At 37.0% G+C, this 17,954-nt stretch overlaps 1 protein-coding gene across 9 annotated transcripts in view; it reads left to right on the top strand.

The window, feature by feature from the left end:
* Positions 1-5,266: 5,266 nt before the first annotated feature.
* The window catches only part of ATG4C (autophagy related 4C cysteine peptidase), a 193,654-nt gene continuing 180,966 nt past the window's right edge, over positions 5,267-17,954 (top strand). For 2 of the 9 annotated variants that reach the window (XM_037743120.1, XM_017541562.2), the window contains exon 1: positions 5,638-5,726. The gene's annotated coding sequence lies outside the window, so the exon portion shown is untranslated. Of the gene's footprint in view, positions 5,453-5,597; positions 5,727-5,778; positions 5,944-6,536; positions 6,625-16,552; positions 16,630-17,954 lie in introns of those variants that run through there. The other 7 variants (XM_037743122.1, XM_037743126.1, XM_037743121.1 and 4 more) reach the window with 7 other exon arrangements.

Below are 17,954 nucleotides of genomic sequence, written 5' to 3'. Positions count from 1 at the left end.
ATACCCAGGAGGGAGGAATGTCACACAAAAAGGGCAGGAAGAATCTGAACAGTCAGGCTCTGCTGGGTTTCCCCACTCAATTACTATTAGATCATTTCCTTTTTGTCTAATTGCATTTCTCCGTGACTGTCCACTCTTCATCAAATCTAAGCATAAAAATGAGCAGTTTTCCCTGGGTCTTTATTTCAGAAGGGTCCTGTGTCACATAAAACTTCAATTAAATAAATTTGTTATGCTTTTCTTTTGTTAACTTGCCTTTTGTTATAGGAGTGTTGGCCATGACTCTTGGCGGAGAGGAAAGGTATAATACCTTTAGGCCCCTAGACTACTTTATTTCAGATCTCTCATTGTAAAAAACTGAATTATGAAAACAATCTCCCAACTGATCTTATCAGCTCAATCATTTCTTCATACAGCAACTAGCAGACTAAAATGCCATCTAGTTATGTCACTCCTTAAATGGTTCTCTTCATATTTAGGCTAAAGTCTAAGATCCTTATCATAACACACAAAGTCTTTGTTTTTGTTTTTTTTTTTGAGACAGAGTCTCACTCTGTCACCCAGCTTGGAGTGCAGTGGCGTGATCTCGGCTCACTGCAGCCTCCCCTCCCAGGTTTAAGCAATTCTCCTGCCTCAACCTCGTGAGTAGCTGGGACTACAAGAACCCACCCCACCACACCCGGCTGATTTTTGTATTTTTAGTAGAGACAGGGTTTCACCATGTTGGCCAGGCTGGTCTCAAATTCCTGACATCAGGTGATCCACCCGCCTTGGCCTCCCAAAGTGCTGGATTACAGGCGATGGCCACTGTGCTTGGCCTACAAAGTCTTTTTGTGAAATAGCTCCAGTTTGTCTCTCCTGACTTATATCATACTATTCACCCCCACTCTCAGGTTCCAGCTATGATGAATTTATGGGTTGTCCTAAACTGGCTGAACCTCCCTCTTCCACGGCTAGTTAATTCTTATTTTTGCCATTTAAATCATCTTGGGAACTTTCTCCTCTAGGATCCTCACTCAATTTGAGAGTAACTGACCTTCTTCATTCTCTTAATATCTTGTCCTTACTTCTATTGTAACATTCATAACATTGTATTGAGGGACCATAAGCTCCTTACTGAATTCTGTCTATATTTCCAGGATCTAGTATAGTTGTGGGTGTTTAGTAAATGCTAGTTGCTGTGAAGAGATCTCATGCTGCATGGCTATGAAAGGGAAAAGAGAAGATAGAATAGGCCAGACCGGGTGCGGTGGCTCATGCCCATAATCCCAGCACTTTGCAAGGCTGAGGCAGGAGGATATTGAGCCCAGGAGTTTGAGACCAGCCTGGGCAACATGGCGAAACCCCATCTCTACAAAAAATACAAACAATTAACCAGGCTTGCTGGCGTGTACCTGTAGTCAGGAGGCTAAGGTGGGGGAATCACCCGAGCTTGGGAAGTCACGGCTGCAGTGAGCTGTGGTCGTACCACTGCACTCCAGCTGGGGCATTGGGAGTGATTGCATTTAGTAGGAAAGCTGAGTCCACTGACATTGCTTTCATAATTATGGTGATTCTGTGCATGTTTGTTTGCTGAGGTAAAGGGAGCACAGTTGAGAGAAAGAGAGGTTGAAGATAAAAGAGAGGGGAGAGAAATAAGGTTTCTTGGAAAAAAGGAAAGGTTTTCACCAAGTTTTCTTTAAAATAATTTTTAGCTTTTAGAAGTCTACAAGGTATTTGTTCCATCAAGGGTGAGTTTAATGTCGCTCAACATAATATTCTGAATGAAGCATTTATGGTATACATTTATTTAATAGAATCTTCATCTTTTCCTGGTCCAGGAAGGAGATGGATAAAAAATACACTTAATAGAAGTTAAGAAATAAAAGTTTCCTAACAAAAATCTGGAGCTGTATCACAATCAATGCTATCAGAATGGCTGGTATGCTTTCAAAGTATACGCCCGGAATACGATGACATTTTAGAAAGGGCTTGACACTTAAGATAAATGTTACCTATATATTATAAATGTGTTTTATATAAGTACACTCACACACACAAATATATACAAGTACACACATACATACTAAGCAGTATGTGTGTGTATAAATTGTTGCTTTCATGATTATTGAATATGACATTCTGATTAATTAAATATTCTGGTTTTAATAGTTATTTTATTATACAACCTGAATTACGAATTAAAAATATAAAGCACAAGTTAGAAACAGCTTACATTAAAACTACACAGTATAAATGAGAAGGGAGTTTCAGGGCTTCAGTCATCACTGTGAAATTTTTTTTTTTTTTAGGCAGAGTCATGCTCTGTTGCCCAGGCTGGAGCAGTGGCGTAATCTTGGCTCACTGCAACCTCTGCCTCCAGGGTTCTAGTGATTCTCCTGCCTCAGCTTCCTGAGTAGCTGGGATTACAGGAACATGCCACCATGCCTGGCCAATTTTTCTTATATTTTTAGTAGAGATGGGGTTTTACCATGTTGTTAGGCTGGTCTCAAACTCCTGACCTTGAGTGATTCACCCAGCTTGGCCTCCCAAAGTGCTGGGATTACAGGCAACAGCCACCACACCTGCCTAATTTTTCTTGTATTTTTAGTAGAGACGGGGTTTCACCATGTTGTCCAGGCTGGTCTCGAACTCCCAACCCCAAGTTATCCGCCTGCCTCAGCCTCCCAAAGTGCTGGGATTACAGGCATGAGCCACTGCACCCGGCATAGTCATCACTGTGAACTTCCACAAACACTTATTGAGAGCCAGTTACTCTGTACAAAGTACTGTGCATAGAGCTGGGAGGGCACAGATGTTTAAAAAGCAGTTCCTGCCTTTAAGAAGGTATATTAGCAATTATAAGTTTCAATTAACAAAATGTGTGAATGATTATTAAACGTCAGTGTTATACGTATTGTACTTTGTTTTCTATTCTGATAAAGCTCACGTATGCTTTTAATTTCCTTTTAAATCTTAACTGATTTTCAAACCTATCAGTGTTTCATAAACAGCTTATAGTGCCCAGAGTGCCTTGCCCTTAGTAGCACTCATCATATTTTTGTTGAACTAAAATGAATGGTTTCTTCAGTTTTAACTCTTGCATGGTTGGCAACTGGCTGAATTGGAAAGTGAAAGACAGATTTAGAGGAGAGAATGTTCTGAGTGCTGCAGCTGCAAGAACCTCTTTAAAAAACATAAAGTCTACTACATAAATTATGTACTCTTTAAACTCTCATGTTCATTTACACAATTGATCACTGAAACGACTTTAGAAATATGTGCATCAAATATTTAGCATATTTTTAAAGCTTTCTTAATAACATCACTAATAAGTGGATGCAATTTTGTGTTTGTTTACAGCAAACACCTATAAATATCAGATAACCTAATTATAGTTTATCAACATTACCTCTGAATCATTTCAGTGGAAATGTCCTCTCTCACTGCATTCATATTGTTTCGGTGCATGAGCATGGAAAACAGCAGATTATTTTCCATGATCATAGGTTTTAAATATTTACTTGCTAGCGCTGCATAATTTAAAGCGCTAGAGTTGGAAAGCCGTTTGTATGATAGCTAATGCCATGTCAGTGTTGGAGAATATAGTTTCCTCCTGTGACTTCTGTGTGAAGTTGAGAAAAGGAAAGATACTCTGCTCCCTTTTTCTAACCAATTAAAATTTGTTGTGGTAAATCCATAGGAAACCCAAGTCTGTAGTATACACACAATTTACTTTTGTATACTTATATAGTTATTTTAAGAATCCAAGCATTGTTTCTGATGGCCGGTTAACCACAACACCAAAAATAAAATATATTCATTATTGCAACCCAGGTCTTTATGAAAGTTACAAAAAGGCGTCTAGATTCTCTCTCTCCTAAAAAAAAATCAGAACAGAGTTTGGGGATTTCAAAACATGAAACCACAGGCTGTGGAATCACATAAGAAAGCTGCTTTGTTTGCTCACTCTAATAGGTGTGCCATTTGAGATCTTATACCCCTTGTTTTGTTATTTGGCTGTCCACGTGCATGAATAAAAATAAATAGATCCAGCTACCTGTTTTTGTGAGAATAAAAAAAAAATTTAAACCACCAAACACATTACTAAACTGAAAAAACTGCAAGTTTAATTTTGAACTTTTAAACTCTTCAATCTTGAAGGTTTTCATTCCCATGTGGTTTCATAGTCCGGTAGTATAGACTGTTCATATTTTACTTCTAGTTTTCAGTATAATTTTCTATGTAATTCAGAAACATGTCTGGTAGTCCTTGCTCCAAGATCTGCGGTACTGTAAAACTGCATGAGATTACATTTTGTAGTAACTTAGTATTTCTCTCGACATCATTTAGGAGTGAAGATACACATTTCCACTTGATTTATTTTTATTTTATTCTTTTTTCTTTTTTGGATGGGGTCTCGCTCTCTCCCTCAGGCTGGAGTGCAGTGGCACAATCTTGGCTCACTTAAGCCTCCGCCTCCCGGGTTCAAGGGATTCTCCTGCCTCAGTCTTCTGAGTAGTTGAGACTACGGGCACGTGCCACTATGCCCAGCTAATTTTTTGTGTTTTTAGTAAAGACCAGGTTTCACCATGTTGGCCTGGCTGGTCTTAACTCCTGTGCTCAAGTGACCCGCTCGCCTCGGCCTCTTAAAGTGCTGGGATTACAGGTCTGAACCACTGCGCCTGGCCAAAAATTTCCACCTTATAAAAAGCATCTTTAGACCTTAGACCGTCCTTTTTTTTTTTTTTTTTTTTGACGAACCCTCCCTCTGTTGTCCAGGCTGAAAGTACAGTGGTGCGATGTCGCTCACTGCAACTTTCGCCTGCCGGGTTCAAGAGAGTCTCCTGCCTCAGCCTCTTGAGTAGCTGGAATTACAGGCGCCCGCCGCCAAGTCCGGGTAACTTTTGTACTTTTTTAATAGAGACGGGCTTTCACCATGTTGGCCAGGTTGGTCTCGAACTCCTGACCTCGAGCGATCCACCCGCCTGGGTCTCCCAAAGTGCTGGGATTATAGACGCGACCCATTGTGCTCGGCTGTCCTGTAATAATAGCTTCAAAATAATCTGAATATGGAAAATAAGTGCACCTATCCCTTGATGTTTTATAAGTAACCTAAAGTCCTAACTATGGTCTAGCTTAGAGCTCCTTCACAACAGGGTAAGAAGGCATTCTGGCTTTTTATTTTTTTTAAATCAAAGTGGGGCTTAGAGTCTATCTTGCTCCGGGGTGCGAGGAAGAAGGGCGCAATGCATGCTGGTTCTTGCAGTTCCTGCGCCAGGGGCAAGGGCTGCATGGCCTGCTGGTAGTTGAAGTCCAAATGCTCAACAGGAATTTATGGCAGCCGAAATGTAGTTTGTCTATCTGAGAAGACAATGCTCACGGATGAAAACTTTCTCTTGGTTTTGCGCTTGCTCGATTGGCGGATTAGCGCGATGGAGGCGCGGACAGGTGGGAAAAAGTGACGGATAAAGTAAACGTGGTAGAGGCCGCTACGCCGCCGCTATCGCTGCTGCCTATCGCAAGGCCTTCGTATCCCGGAAGTGGCTGATCCTATGGATTTGAAGGGGAGGTGGTTCCTCTTACTACGGTGGCCGGGATGCTCAAAGTACCTGTAGCTGCAGCGCCGAGGTTGGAGCGTCTGCGTGTGTGCGGGCTGCTTTTGTGGTGGCTGCTGCTAGAGCTGGAGCACTTCCCGGGTTGGTGGCTCCTGCACATTTTTACAGTTCTCCAGTCCTTCTGTTTCGGTGAGGGATCGGCTTGCGGCTAGGAGAGTCGAGAAGGTTGGGACTTAGTGCCTTTGGTCCCCGAATGACCAGGTTTCTTGGGGTCCGCCTTCAGTGAAGATCCTGTGGCCAACCAGCTGGGTTCTCTGAGGGTTTTGGCGCCTCCCTTGTCTCTCCTTTCTAGTGTCATTTGTCTTCTGACTCTTCCTCGCTCTGTCGTGGGTTCCAGAGATAAACCGTAAGCCTAACTGTGGGCAGCTAGTTCTCCTTTCCTCGTGGTTTTCTTAGATGTTCCAGGCAAGACCTTTTCCCCTGATCTATAGCATCCATTTGATCCTTCCTCATACCCCCCTGCTCTTTCTGTCGGCCTTGTTTCTCCTTGTTTAAAAAATAAGAAAAGGAGGAAAAAAAACCTGGATCCCCACGATCTCTCTGTTCCCATTCCTAGCCTCTTTCTCCCTTTTTGGTGTTTGTTACTGTTTCAAGCCATAACACACTACCTTGCATATATTAATGCCTTTCCATCTAAATATTAATGTTCATTCACTTGATTCGGTTCCCGCTCACTTTGAGCCCTCCCAACACCACCCGCATCTAAGGGCTTTTGAAGTTGGAGGTGTAGAATAAATTATTTCATATGGTGACTATATTTATATATAAGAACCTTCAGCGGTCAACTCAGCCTGACTCTGTTTATTGAGTTTATATTTCTTATCATTTCCTTGGCTTACCTTTTCTTTGTATTGATTATTTTCCCGCATGTGGCTCACTGCTACCCTATAGTTCGAAAATACCTCGTTTTACATCTTTTTATATCCGAATTACTTAGGAGTTTTCTTCTGTTTTCCTGCTTGGACCGTATGTCCCCGGTGGGTTTTTGGCAATGATTTTGTGTCAGTTGATGGCAGAAAGAGACAAGGTAATGATCTTTCCTTCTTGTTTGCTTGTGACTTGTAATTAGATTATAAGTCATTGAAAGTACCTAGAGGGATTGGAAAGGCTTTGAAAGGTGAAGTCTATGTATTTTGTGAGTTTCAAATTGATAAAGCTTCTTCTCTGTACAGAGAAGAGTTTCCAATTAGTCCAATAATCTGAGACTATATTGAATTATCAGTTAATTCGCTGTAAAATTTTTAGAATCGCATGTCAAAAAGTGGCCAATCTAAGGAATTGTGTAATTTAGTAAAAAGACACTAAAAGCCATTTAATTAATGCTCTTTTTCTTTATAATAGGATGCAAGTATTTGGAAAAATGTATTTATGGTCATTGGTTATGAAGTATTTCTAGATATTTTGATAGTTCTGGTGAACAGCATTGTATTCTGTTCACTAATGTTTTATAAAAAGGCAGAAATTGTCTGACTTTCTGGGGAACCGCGTAACTCAAATGAGTTTGCAGCTTTTCTCTTCTGATTATTGCACTAAAGAGGTTCTTATACTGAGATTATTATTCTTTTTTAAGCAATCAAATATGCTCTACATATGTCAATAAAGTATAAATATTAATATTGGTACAATGTTAAATTGGGATTATTCCTAATTAATGCACAAAATGCTGAAATGGTTTCAGCCATGCTTAAGATTTGGGGCTAAATATATTTCAGAATAAATTTACTCATAATTTTTTATTGAAAAAATGATAAGCTAGACATTACTCAATCTTTTAATATTTTTCCTGCAATTTTGTTCAGTTAGTAGGCACTTAGTGACTACTTCTTACTATTTAATTATTGTCCCTAAATCACCAAAACCTTTATTGTAAGAGTATCCTTTAAAAAAAAAAGAGTATCCTCTTGTGCTCAGCTCTGCATAGAGGCTTTTAAAGCATTAGCTCAGTCATACCAACTAAGTAAACTATTGAGTATTATTTACATTTAGCATATAAAATACTGAAGCTTGAAGAATTTAAGGAATTTAGTTCTTTTTGACTCTTCCTACCATACAACAGCTGCAAGGATTTGTGCACTATCCTGGAATATATAAAGAGCGTTAAATCAATACATGCTTACTGAGCAGACACCATTCTAGTTGCTGGGGATATAGCCATGAACAAGAAACAGAAATCCCCGCTCTTAGGGAGCTTATACTCTGGCAGAATGTATGAGATGTAGACTTTGCCTTCAAGAAGCAGAAAATATAGTCAATATATATTCGATTTTATGTGAGTGATGTAGAATGTTAAAAGGTGAGAAAAGAGATAACTAGGGAATGTTTCATGAAGAAGATGAGATTTAATCTGGACTTTAAATAGCGGTTAGGGATTGGTAAGTAGAAATTAGGACCCTGTCTCAAAAAAACAAAAAAATAAAAATCTGTGATGTAGAATAATTGATGAGCCTTATAAAGCACTTTATGGCCAGGCGTGGTGGCTCACACCTGTAATCCAAGCACTTTGGAGGCCAAGGCGGGTGGACCACCTGAGGTCGGGAGTTCAAGACCAGCCTGACCAACTTGGTGAAACCCCGTCTTAAAAAAAAATAAATAAATAAATAAAGCACTTTACTTTTATTTTTCGGACTATTTATGAATTGTAATCTTTGACATACATTCAGTCATTTAGCATTTATTTATTAACTAGGCACTCTTATAGGCCACAGTGGTATAGTAGTGAATAAATATGGTCTTTATCCTCATAGAATTTATTGTCTAACAGAGGAGGCAGACAGGAATTAAATAGTCAAAGAAATTTAAAGTTACAACTATGGTAAATGCTGTTAAAAAAGGACTTGATGTTACACAGTGGATGAACTGATGACAGAGGGGATAAGAGTGGGAATGGGGAGAGACCAGTTAGGAGATTGTTGGAGTAGCCCAGTTGAGAGATGATCTTTTGGACAAGGTGGTAATGGTAAGAGAGAGAAGTGGATGGATTCCAGAGGTGTTCAGGAGGTGGAACTAGGTGATGGATTAGATACGGAAGGTGAGGGAGAAGAAGATATCATTGGCTAATCATAGGCTTTTGGCTTTTGTAACTGGAAAGATTGTTGCACCATTCACAGAGGACCAGGTTTGGGAAACATGCTTTATTAGTATTTTTTATTGTTGTAGCAGTGTTTAAGGTTAATTTCTTAGTTATTTTTTACCCTTTTGTGTCATTGTTTCAGTTTTGTATATTTGAGTAATAACCATGCCTGAAATATGTTTTTTTGGTATCAATTTTTTCTTGATTGAGCAGGGGTAGAGTTCTAAATGAAAGCGTCTGGAAATATGTTGGTCTCTATTTTGAATCTACCTGTAATATATTAAACCATATATATGAATAGGTAACTGAATAATGCAGTTATATATCATCTTTATTTTCACTTGAGATTTGGCAGTAAACTCGCGTGTGGTTAAATTCTAACTTCATTTGGTACATACATAAATGTGCATTAGCGAAAAAATACATGCTTTTGATTTTTCTTTGAAATGCTTCATTCATGTAATTTTTGATATATATTGGACTGAAACAGTAGTGACTTATAGTTTATTTAAATATTACATTTCATAGTAAAGTGGTAGAGTGTAGAGTATAGAGCAAAGAGACTTTGGTGTTAGACTGCCTGGATTCACGGTCTCTATTTGCTATATACTAGCAGTATGACCTTAAAGAAGTTATGTACCTTTTCCGAGACATTTTTTTTTTTATATGTAAGATGAGGATAATAATAGTACCAGCCTTATAGAATTGTGGAAATTAAATGAGATAATATATGTACATAGGTTAATAAAATTATCAGTACAGATTTTAAATGTTTATTATCATTATTATTATAGTGATACTGGGTTCAAGATCATCTTGACTCTTGTGACACCATTTTAATTTTAGGATACCTTGTAACTAATAAAACTCGATTTGAGAAAAAAATTTGTTTGGTATTTAGATTTGGAGAAAATATATAAAATAGTTTTGCTTATTCACTATTGTCCCAGATAAACCAGCACATATCATCTTTCACAGAATTCTTATGAGATTATGTGTAGTTTATAGCCATGATAGAAAACTTACGGCAATTAGTTTGTGACTACTTATTGTTTGTTAGGGTTATTACCTTTATTTTTAACCAAACCTTTTTGAACTTTTTACTCACTTTTAACTCTCATGAATAGGGTGAAGAGTAGTTATGATCAAGCCTGATCAGCTGCTCTAAAGTCAACCTAATTTCTACCTTTTTTCCTCATTTTTTCTTTTTACTTTCAGCCTATAAAAACATTGAAGTGGTAGTACAACAAATACCTGTATATCCTTTGCCTAGATTCACTAGTTGTTAACATACCTCTTTTGCTCTCATTCCTTGCTGTTAGACAAGTGCTCTTTCTATATAAATACACACACACACACACACACACACACACACACTTTCTTGCTCAGCTATTTGAAAGTAAGGTGGAAACATCATGAGACTTTACCCTCAAATAATTCATCATGCATCTCCTAAGAACTAGCACATTCTCTTACATAACTATAATGCCGTTAGCATATCCAAATAATTTAACCTTGATATGATAATACTGTCTAATGTACAGTCCATATTCAACAATTAGATTTTCCCAAATATCCCAGTAATGTCATTATAGCATTAAAAAAATACTGAATCCAATCAAAGACATCAATTATATTTAGTACTTAAATGTCTGTTTTATTTAGAACAGTCTTTACCTTTTCTTTTTTTTTGTCTTCAGGTAGAATGCCTCACAAAACTATGTGATTTTTTTTCCTCACAATTAGTTTCAGATGGAAGAGTTGTGGGTTGTTTTTTTTTTCTATTACATGGATAATGTTTTGAACTTTCCATTTCATCATGTTAGGATTAACATGATGGTTTATTCCATTATTAGTGATTAAGTTTGATCACTTAGTTTAGCCAGATTTCTATATTTTGAAAGTACACTTTCCCTTTTTTATATACTAATCTGTGGGGGTGATAAATTGAGATCATATGGAATATTCTGTTTTGCAGGTTTTTTAATTTTCTTATCCAGTGATTTTAGTAGCCATTGATAAAAGCATTTGTGGTTGCCAAATAGTGATTTCCCACTTCTGTCATTCCTACATATATTTGCTGGCTCTCGTCTCTAAATAAGAGCTTTCTCTTCTCTTCTTTTATTTTAGTATTACTACGTACCCAAGGATCCTTTTGTTTTTTTTTTCCTCAAAATTAATGTGTTATAATTTGCTACCATCATTCCTTTTGATGATTAAATTTTCTTAAATCTGATCAGTAGTAGATCCTTCAAGCTGGTTCCCGTGACCTTTGGATATGTCCACATTGGTGTTTGAGCACTTTCTTACTCATATTTGTATAATAAGATGTTCCAGCCTAACCTTGTACATTTCCTGCCCAATACATGGAATCAGCCATTTTACCACAGAATCCTGGTTTATTTTAGTGGAAAATGATACTTAGAAACCAAGATCTGGGCGTTGAATATGCTTTTTGTTACTGGGGTGTCACTGGTTCTATACCCTTTAAATGGACACAAATATACAGTTTTTTTTTTTTTTTTGAGATAGGATTTTGCTATTGTTGCCCAGGCTGGAGTGCAATGAATGGCGCGATCTCGGCTACCCACAATCTCCGCCTCGCAAGTTCAGGCGATTCTCCTTCCTTAGCTTCCTCAGTAGCTGGGATTACAGGCATGCACCACCACGCCTGGCTAATTTTGTATTTTTAGTAGAGACGGGGCTTCTCCATGTTGGTCAGTCTGGTCTTGAGCTCCCGACCTCGGGTGATCTGCCTGCCTCGGCCTTCCAAAGTGCTGGGATTACAGGCATGAGCCACCATGCCTGGCCAACATATGCACTTTTTAAGAAATCACGAGTTCATAAGATACCTTCAATTCAGATTCAACACTGCAGAATTCTCATCACTTCCTTCCAATTCCTGTTTATACCTCTGTTTTCTCAAAGAGAGAATTCTGATTCTCATTTATATCACAATTTTTATTCATCTAACCTATCTTACAACACACATAAAATAGTTTTGGAATTACTGGACTGACTGATACTGCTTCCAACAACAGATTGGCCAAGTAAAGATTTCTTTGCTATTTAGTGTTCTTAGAATATATCCCACTAAAGGTATATGTAGTCAAAATAGGTGTTCAAAGTTATTTGAATTATTTTTTCTCTATGATTATGTTATGAATGTAAAATATAGTTAGGGTCCTACTAAATTACTTTTTAATAGACTCTGTAAAATCGGTTATCTGTAAAACTACTAAAGTGACATAATTTAAAACTTTGTCATAATATATAGCTATAAGGAACTCTATAACAGTTATATCAGCTGGAGAATATTCAATTTAAGACTTGTAAGGCTCTAAGCTTGTAGCTCTATTTTTCAATTGATATAATATTATTTGAAATTAGGAATGACAAAAGTGACATCAAGTGATTCCATTTGTAAGCCAAAACAATTGTGTTTGTGAACATTTTAAACAATGCTCTTCTTTTAACTGATGATACAATTCAAGCATTAATCTTTAACAATGGACATAATTGTTGGGGGTACTTTAATTCCCAAGTGATAGCTCTAATGTTTTCCTGTATTTATAACCAGAATAGAAAGATTTATGTTTTTCATTAAGTCCTTCTTCTTTGTATTTGAAGAATGCTTGTTGTGATGGTATTTTACCCTTTGGTATTATTCGTGTGTGAATATTCTCATTGGAAAGGGAGAAATATGTCTCTTAATAGTTGTGATACTTTATATCACTATGGTAAGATAATATCCACATTCAGTCTTATGGTTAGCTATAAGCATCTTGTTTATTAGAATGTAAGATTAATGAGGGCAGGAACTGGGTTTCATGGCTCATTGTATCTCCCTCCGTGCCTTGTAGGAGTAACCACTCATACTTGATGAAAAAATGTGATGTTTTGTGTTTAAATTACATGTAGTACTAGCTTCCATAATATAGATGCACCTTTTTCTTGGCAAGAGTAACTAATATAATGGGTCTTGGAAAAGGTCTTATCCTTTGTTATAGTCTGTCTTCCATTGCTTATAACAGAATACCTGAAACTGGGTAATTTATAAAGAAAAGGAATTTATTCCTTATAGTTATGAAAGCTGAAAAGTCCAAGGTTGAGGAGCTGTATCTGGTGAGGGCCTTCTTGCTAGTTGGGGCTCTGCAGAGTCCTGAGGTGGTGCAGGGCATCACATGGTGACAGAGCTAAGCACACTAGCTCAAGTCTCACTTTCTCTTCTTATAAAGGCTCCAGTCCCACTCCTGTGATAACCCACTCCTGTGATAATCCAAAATCCATAAGTGAATTAATTTATTCATGAGGGCAGAACCCCCATTACCCAGTCACCTCTTAAAGGCACCACGATAGCATTTATATTTACTTATTACACACCTCAAAGTCACTGTATCTCAAACTGAATTTCCTATCTTCACCTTAGTCTTCTCTACTTGGGTTCCCCGTTTTGGTTAGTGGAATCATTTTCCTCCTAAACATTAGACCTGAAATCTCAGAGTCACTTTAGTCTCCTCTCTTGTATGTGGGCATATACACATTCATATATTTGTATGACGTTGCTAGGTCTACCATGTCAACTAGCTGCTTTTATCTACTCATTTCTAATCCTTTTACCAGTAACCTGATTGAGGTTCTCATTACCACACATAGACAGTCTTCTGATCAGTTGAAGGAACTGGGATATTTAATGTAGAAAAGAGAAGACTGGGAGCTAGGGAGGTTAGGAGGTATGTCTTTAAATATCAGATGGGCTGTCAAATGGAAGGATTTGTTTCAGAGGTTACAACCAGGAACAGTTAGTGAAAATAATGTGTAGACAGAAATTTGGTTCCACATAGTATCATTTTAGCAAGTCTAGTTGTTTAAAATTAGCAGATAATCCTGTAGTTCCTATGGATACTCTACAACAGCTATGGATGTTCTAGAACAGATATGAAAATAAACAGTTTAAAACATTTTTGGGCTTTTACATTTATAGCATATTTTGAATTTAGTGCAATATTCATTTAGTATTTTTCTAGAAGTGTTCCATCAGAGGCTGAGGGACTGCAGCTGGCAAGAATGTTGTTGTAAAGGAGATCTCGTTACTGTATGGGTGGTTTAACCCATTTAGTAGTTGATTATTAGTGAGTCTGAACCAGAGAGCAAATCAGAACTCTCACGATGGTAGTGATACTTTTTTCATTCTTTTAAATTTACACATTTTCTTTCACTACTCCTCTCCACCCAAGTACTATTGATTAGGAAATATTAGTGATAGGTTGTGTCGTGTGACACAATGGTCAAGAACTACTGTTAATACTTACTAGTGCTAGGCACGGTGGCCTTTGCCTGTAATCCTAGAACTTTGGGAGGCTGAGGCAGGTGGATGACCTGAGGTCAGGAGTTTGAGATCAGCCTGAGCAACATAGAAAAGCCCCATGTCTATAAAAAATACAAAAAAGTAGCCAGGCGTGTAGTCCCAGCTACTAGGGAACTGAGGTGGGAGGATTACTTGAGCCCAGGAGGTTGAAGCTACAGTGAGCTGAGATTGTGGCACTGCCCTCTAGCTTGGGCAACAGAGCAAGACCTTGTCTCAAAAAACAAACAAGTAAAAACCGAAGAAAAAAAATCTCCCCTAAAATCCAAAAAACACAAACCACCAAAAAACCAAAAAAAGTACTAGTTATTAGATGCTTTGTAAATTCTCTTTCAGTCCTGAGATTCTTAAATTCTTCAGTTCTTATAGGGGTTAATTATACTTTGTTGATTAAATAATTTTACTCACTGTGTTACCTCTTATATAGAGATAGCAGTCTATAGCTATCTATAGCTTGTAAAGTTGCATTTTGAAATAAATATGGAGGCTCCAAGTATTCATAGTTACCTTTGACTTAGAGGTTACTAAGAACCTAACATAATTAAAAAATTTATTTATCAAACAACTGTGCAGTAAATATTATGTTCTTCTTAGAGATAAGATCAAGGCTTAAGGCTATCTTAAAACAGCCTAGATGTCATTAATAATTCTTATTTTGGTCTTCAAGTAGATAATTGAGGTCATTTTAACTCCTTACGTCTTATTTAGGTTGGTTATGATGATGACTTTGTACAATCTGTGAACATGTAATATGCAATGCTGCACAGGTGGAGGTTTTTGCCGCAAGCCATGTGTGAGGAACTTGGTAGAAGTCATGTGTGATTATAAATGTGTGTCTTCTCAATACCTAGTTTCTCATATATATTTTACTTAGATTTAAGAGAAGAATGCATTGGAATTTTATTTAAGTCATCATTATAACGTAGCTGTGCATTAATTTAGTGTTTTTTATTGGAGGATGTGATCCTGAGGAGTCCTAAGAATGTTTATAAGATTTTTCTTGAGGCAAAACTATCTTACAAGTCTTTCTGCTATCAGTCCTTTATTCTTCTTTTCAAAGCCATTTTCTGAAACTGCACGTCCTGCCTTTATTGTGTTGCTGTTCCTTTTTTGAGTCTTTTTGTCTTTATCTCTTACTGCCATCTACCTTGCCTACCCCTTAACTCTGAAAGGGGACGTTGCACATAAATATTATTATCATTGTTCTCCCTTTCATATTTGTTACTTTTTAAGAAGATAAGGAAAAGAATTACAAATGGAATGTTTATAGAGTACAAGTTCAGTGCATGAAGATAGAAGGTTGGCAGGTATAGGTGAAGAGAAGGAATACAAATGGATACAATAATTGATGTTTTGGTAAACAAAGAAGAGGGAGAGAAGAAATGAGAGCAGAGATGATAGCCCATTGTATTAGAGACCTTCAAGATCAGATAAAGGATTGATATTTGTTACTAAAAATGCAAGCAGGTAGAAAAGGTTACATACAATAGATAAAAAACTAGAGTAGACTTCTCAGTTCATTGTATTTGATGATACAGCTAAAAGCGCATCAGAAATTCTAAATCAATATCTGTATTTCATCTAGCAGCAGAATACTATTTGGGGAAGATGCCTGAGCATACACAAATTCCAGAGGTCTGCAGTGTTTTTACCCATTGTACGATGTGACTGAGATGTATTCCATAGACTTATTAGTCCCTAAAGTTCTGCCAGGAGCATTTACTTGGCCTTAAATCCTCAGTGGATAAAGTAGTCTACTTATTGCTAGATGGAAGAGGCTGATTACCTTCACCTGCCCTTTGGGTACATTGATTTGAGTACTCTTTACATTTGTCAGTTTACAAGTTTTTGACTCTCTTAATTCATGGTTATTGGTTAGAAAAGTGACTCTCTAAAAATGACTTCTGGGTCTCAATCGATGATTTTCATATCAAATGCTGTAGCTCTGCTCTCCAAAAGAATTCTGCTTAGTCTTCGCTCTGCTTTTTGTATCATTAACAGAAAAGTTTAGGAATCAACTTCATCTGTTAGCTTTATCTTTGTTTATTGAGATACGATAAAACAGAATTTTCTCCTCTTTAATGCCATTATTAAAATGGATTTGTTAGAAGCCTTGATCTTATCTCTAAGAAGAACATTTGTTAGAATGTTAACAATGAACAGAAATATGAAGATGGTGGATGATAAGTTGGCTGTAGTATGTGTTAGTAAAGAACATCTGCTTGAAAAAAGATTTAGTAGTTTCTCTAAGCCAGGGATGGTGATGGTTGCCTGTAGTCCCAGCTACTTGGGAGGCTGAGGTGGGAGGATTGCTGGAATGCAGGAGTTTAAATCTGCGGTGAACTATGATTGCGCCACTGCACACTCTAGCATAGGCAACAGAGGGAGACCTCTTTAAAAAAAAAAAAAAGAAAGAAAAGAAGATTTAATAATTTCTGTTAGTTTTAAAGAAATAATTCATAAGCACCTTCTAAAAATAATTTGGAAATTGTGGAGTATATTATTTTGATGCTTTTCTAGACTGAGAATCTGATGACCCCACATGGAATAAACAAGAATTTTGGCATATCAGTTGATCACTGGGGCAGTGAAACCAGGTATTTTAACTGCTGCAGGAATTGAAATATACTCGATAATGGCTAAGTTATTACTTTTCTTTATGCTTTATAGACACATGCATTTTAATTTTTTTTTTAATTTTTATTTTTTAACAAAACCAGGGAAGCTTTTGGAAAGGGAGTTTGTAGGTAAGGGTAATTTTAGAATTTTTTAGTGAGACTTTTACTCTTTTTTTTTTTTTAAGTTATTGAGAAATGCTGAATGTATAATAGAGACTTTTAAAGATCATTGCGGTTTCCTCATTTGTGTTTTTCTTTTGCTCATTTGCAGTTAAACTAAAACTAAAAGTACTATTTGTCTTGCTTTTCCTTGGCTTATCTCACACAAATATAAATAAAATATTTTAATAGACCAAAGCATTAATTTATTACTTTTTCTCTTTCCAGATGTCACCCCATTTATTTTAAAGAGAACATAAATTATGAATTAACAAGGAGTAATCCTCCAAGTTATTTTATTTAGCTAGAGTTGCCTTAGGGAATTAAATTGAGGAAGTTAAATTTTCACATGACTAAATAGCTGAATCTGATGTCTTTCAGAACCACAAGAATAAGGTTCTTTATCTTAAGAAGGAGAAAAAAAAGGTCTCAGCATTTTGACTTTATCAGCTGTTTAAGAATTTTGTAATAGGATGTCTACAAGGTCGATTTTTTAGTTCAGCAGTTTCGGTTGTAGTGTTAGAATTTAATATAACCTGGTTACATTAGTAATTTAGTGTATTCAGTTTTTTATTTGAGCAATTTACTTTTGAATAATTTTGATATTTTTAAAAGAGGCTCAGTGTGAACAATTTAAATAATAAAGAGAAATACAAAGAAGAAAGTCAAAGTAGAGATTCATTTGGTGGCTTATGCCTGTAATCCTAGCACTTTGGAAGTGGGCTGGGAATCCACTTTGAGGCAGGTGAATCCCCTGAGGTCAGGAGTTCGAGACCTGCCTGGCAAACATGGTGAAACCCTGTCTATACTAAAAATATAAAAATTAGCTGGGTGTGGTGGTGCATGCCTGTAATCCCAGCTACTTGGGAGGCTGAGGCAGGAGAATTGCTTAAACCTGGGAGGTGGAGGTTGCCCTGAGCTGAGATCATGCCATTGCACTCCAGCCTGTGCAACAGAGCAAGACTTCCGTCTCAGGGAAACAAACAAACGAACATTTTGAACTTCTACACATTGTTTTATGCATATATGTACATATGTGAGCATATGTATATATGTATATGATATTTATGCATCGACATTCATAAGTTATATTCATGCTGTTCCTTTTTTTCCCACTCTATGCCCTCAATATCTTTTTTTTTTTT

This window comes from Cebus imitator, unplaced genomic scaffold, assembly GCF_001604975.1.
Source record: "Cebus imitator isolate Cc_AM_T3 unplaced genomic scaffold, Cebus_imitator-1.0 Scaffold135, whole genome shotgun sequence".
In the NCBI taxonomy this organism is placed as follows: domain Eukaryota; kingdom Metazoa; phylum Chordata; class Mammalia; order Primates; family Cebidae; genus Cebus; species Cebus imitator.
Note: the sequence above shows the minus strand (reverse complement) of the source record. Positions and strands in the feature narration are given on the sequence as shown.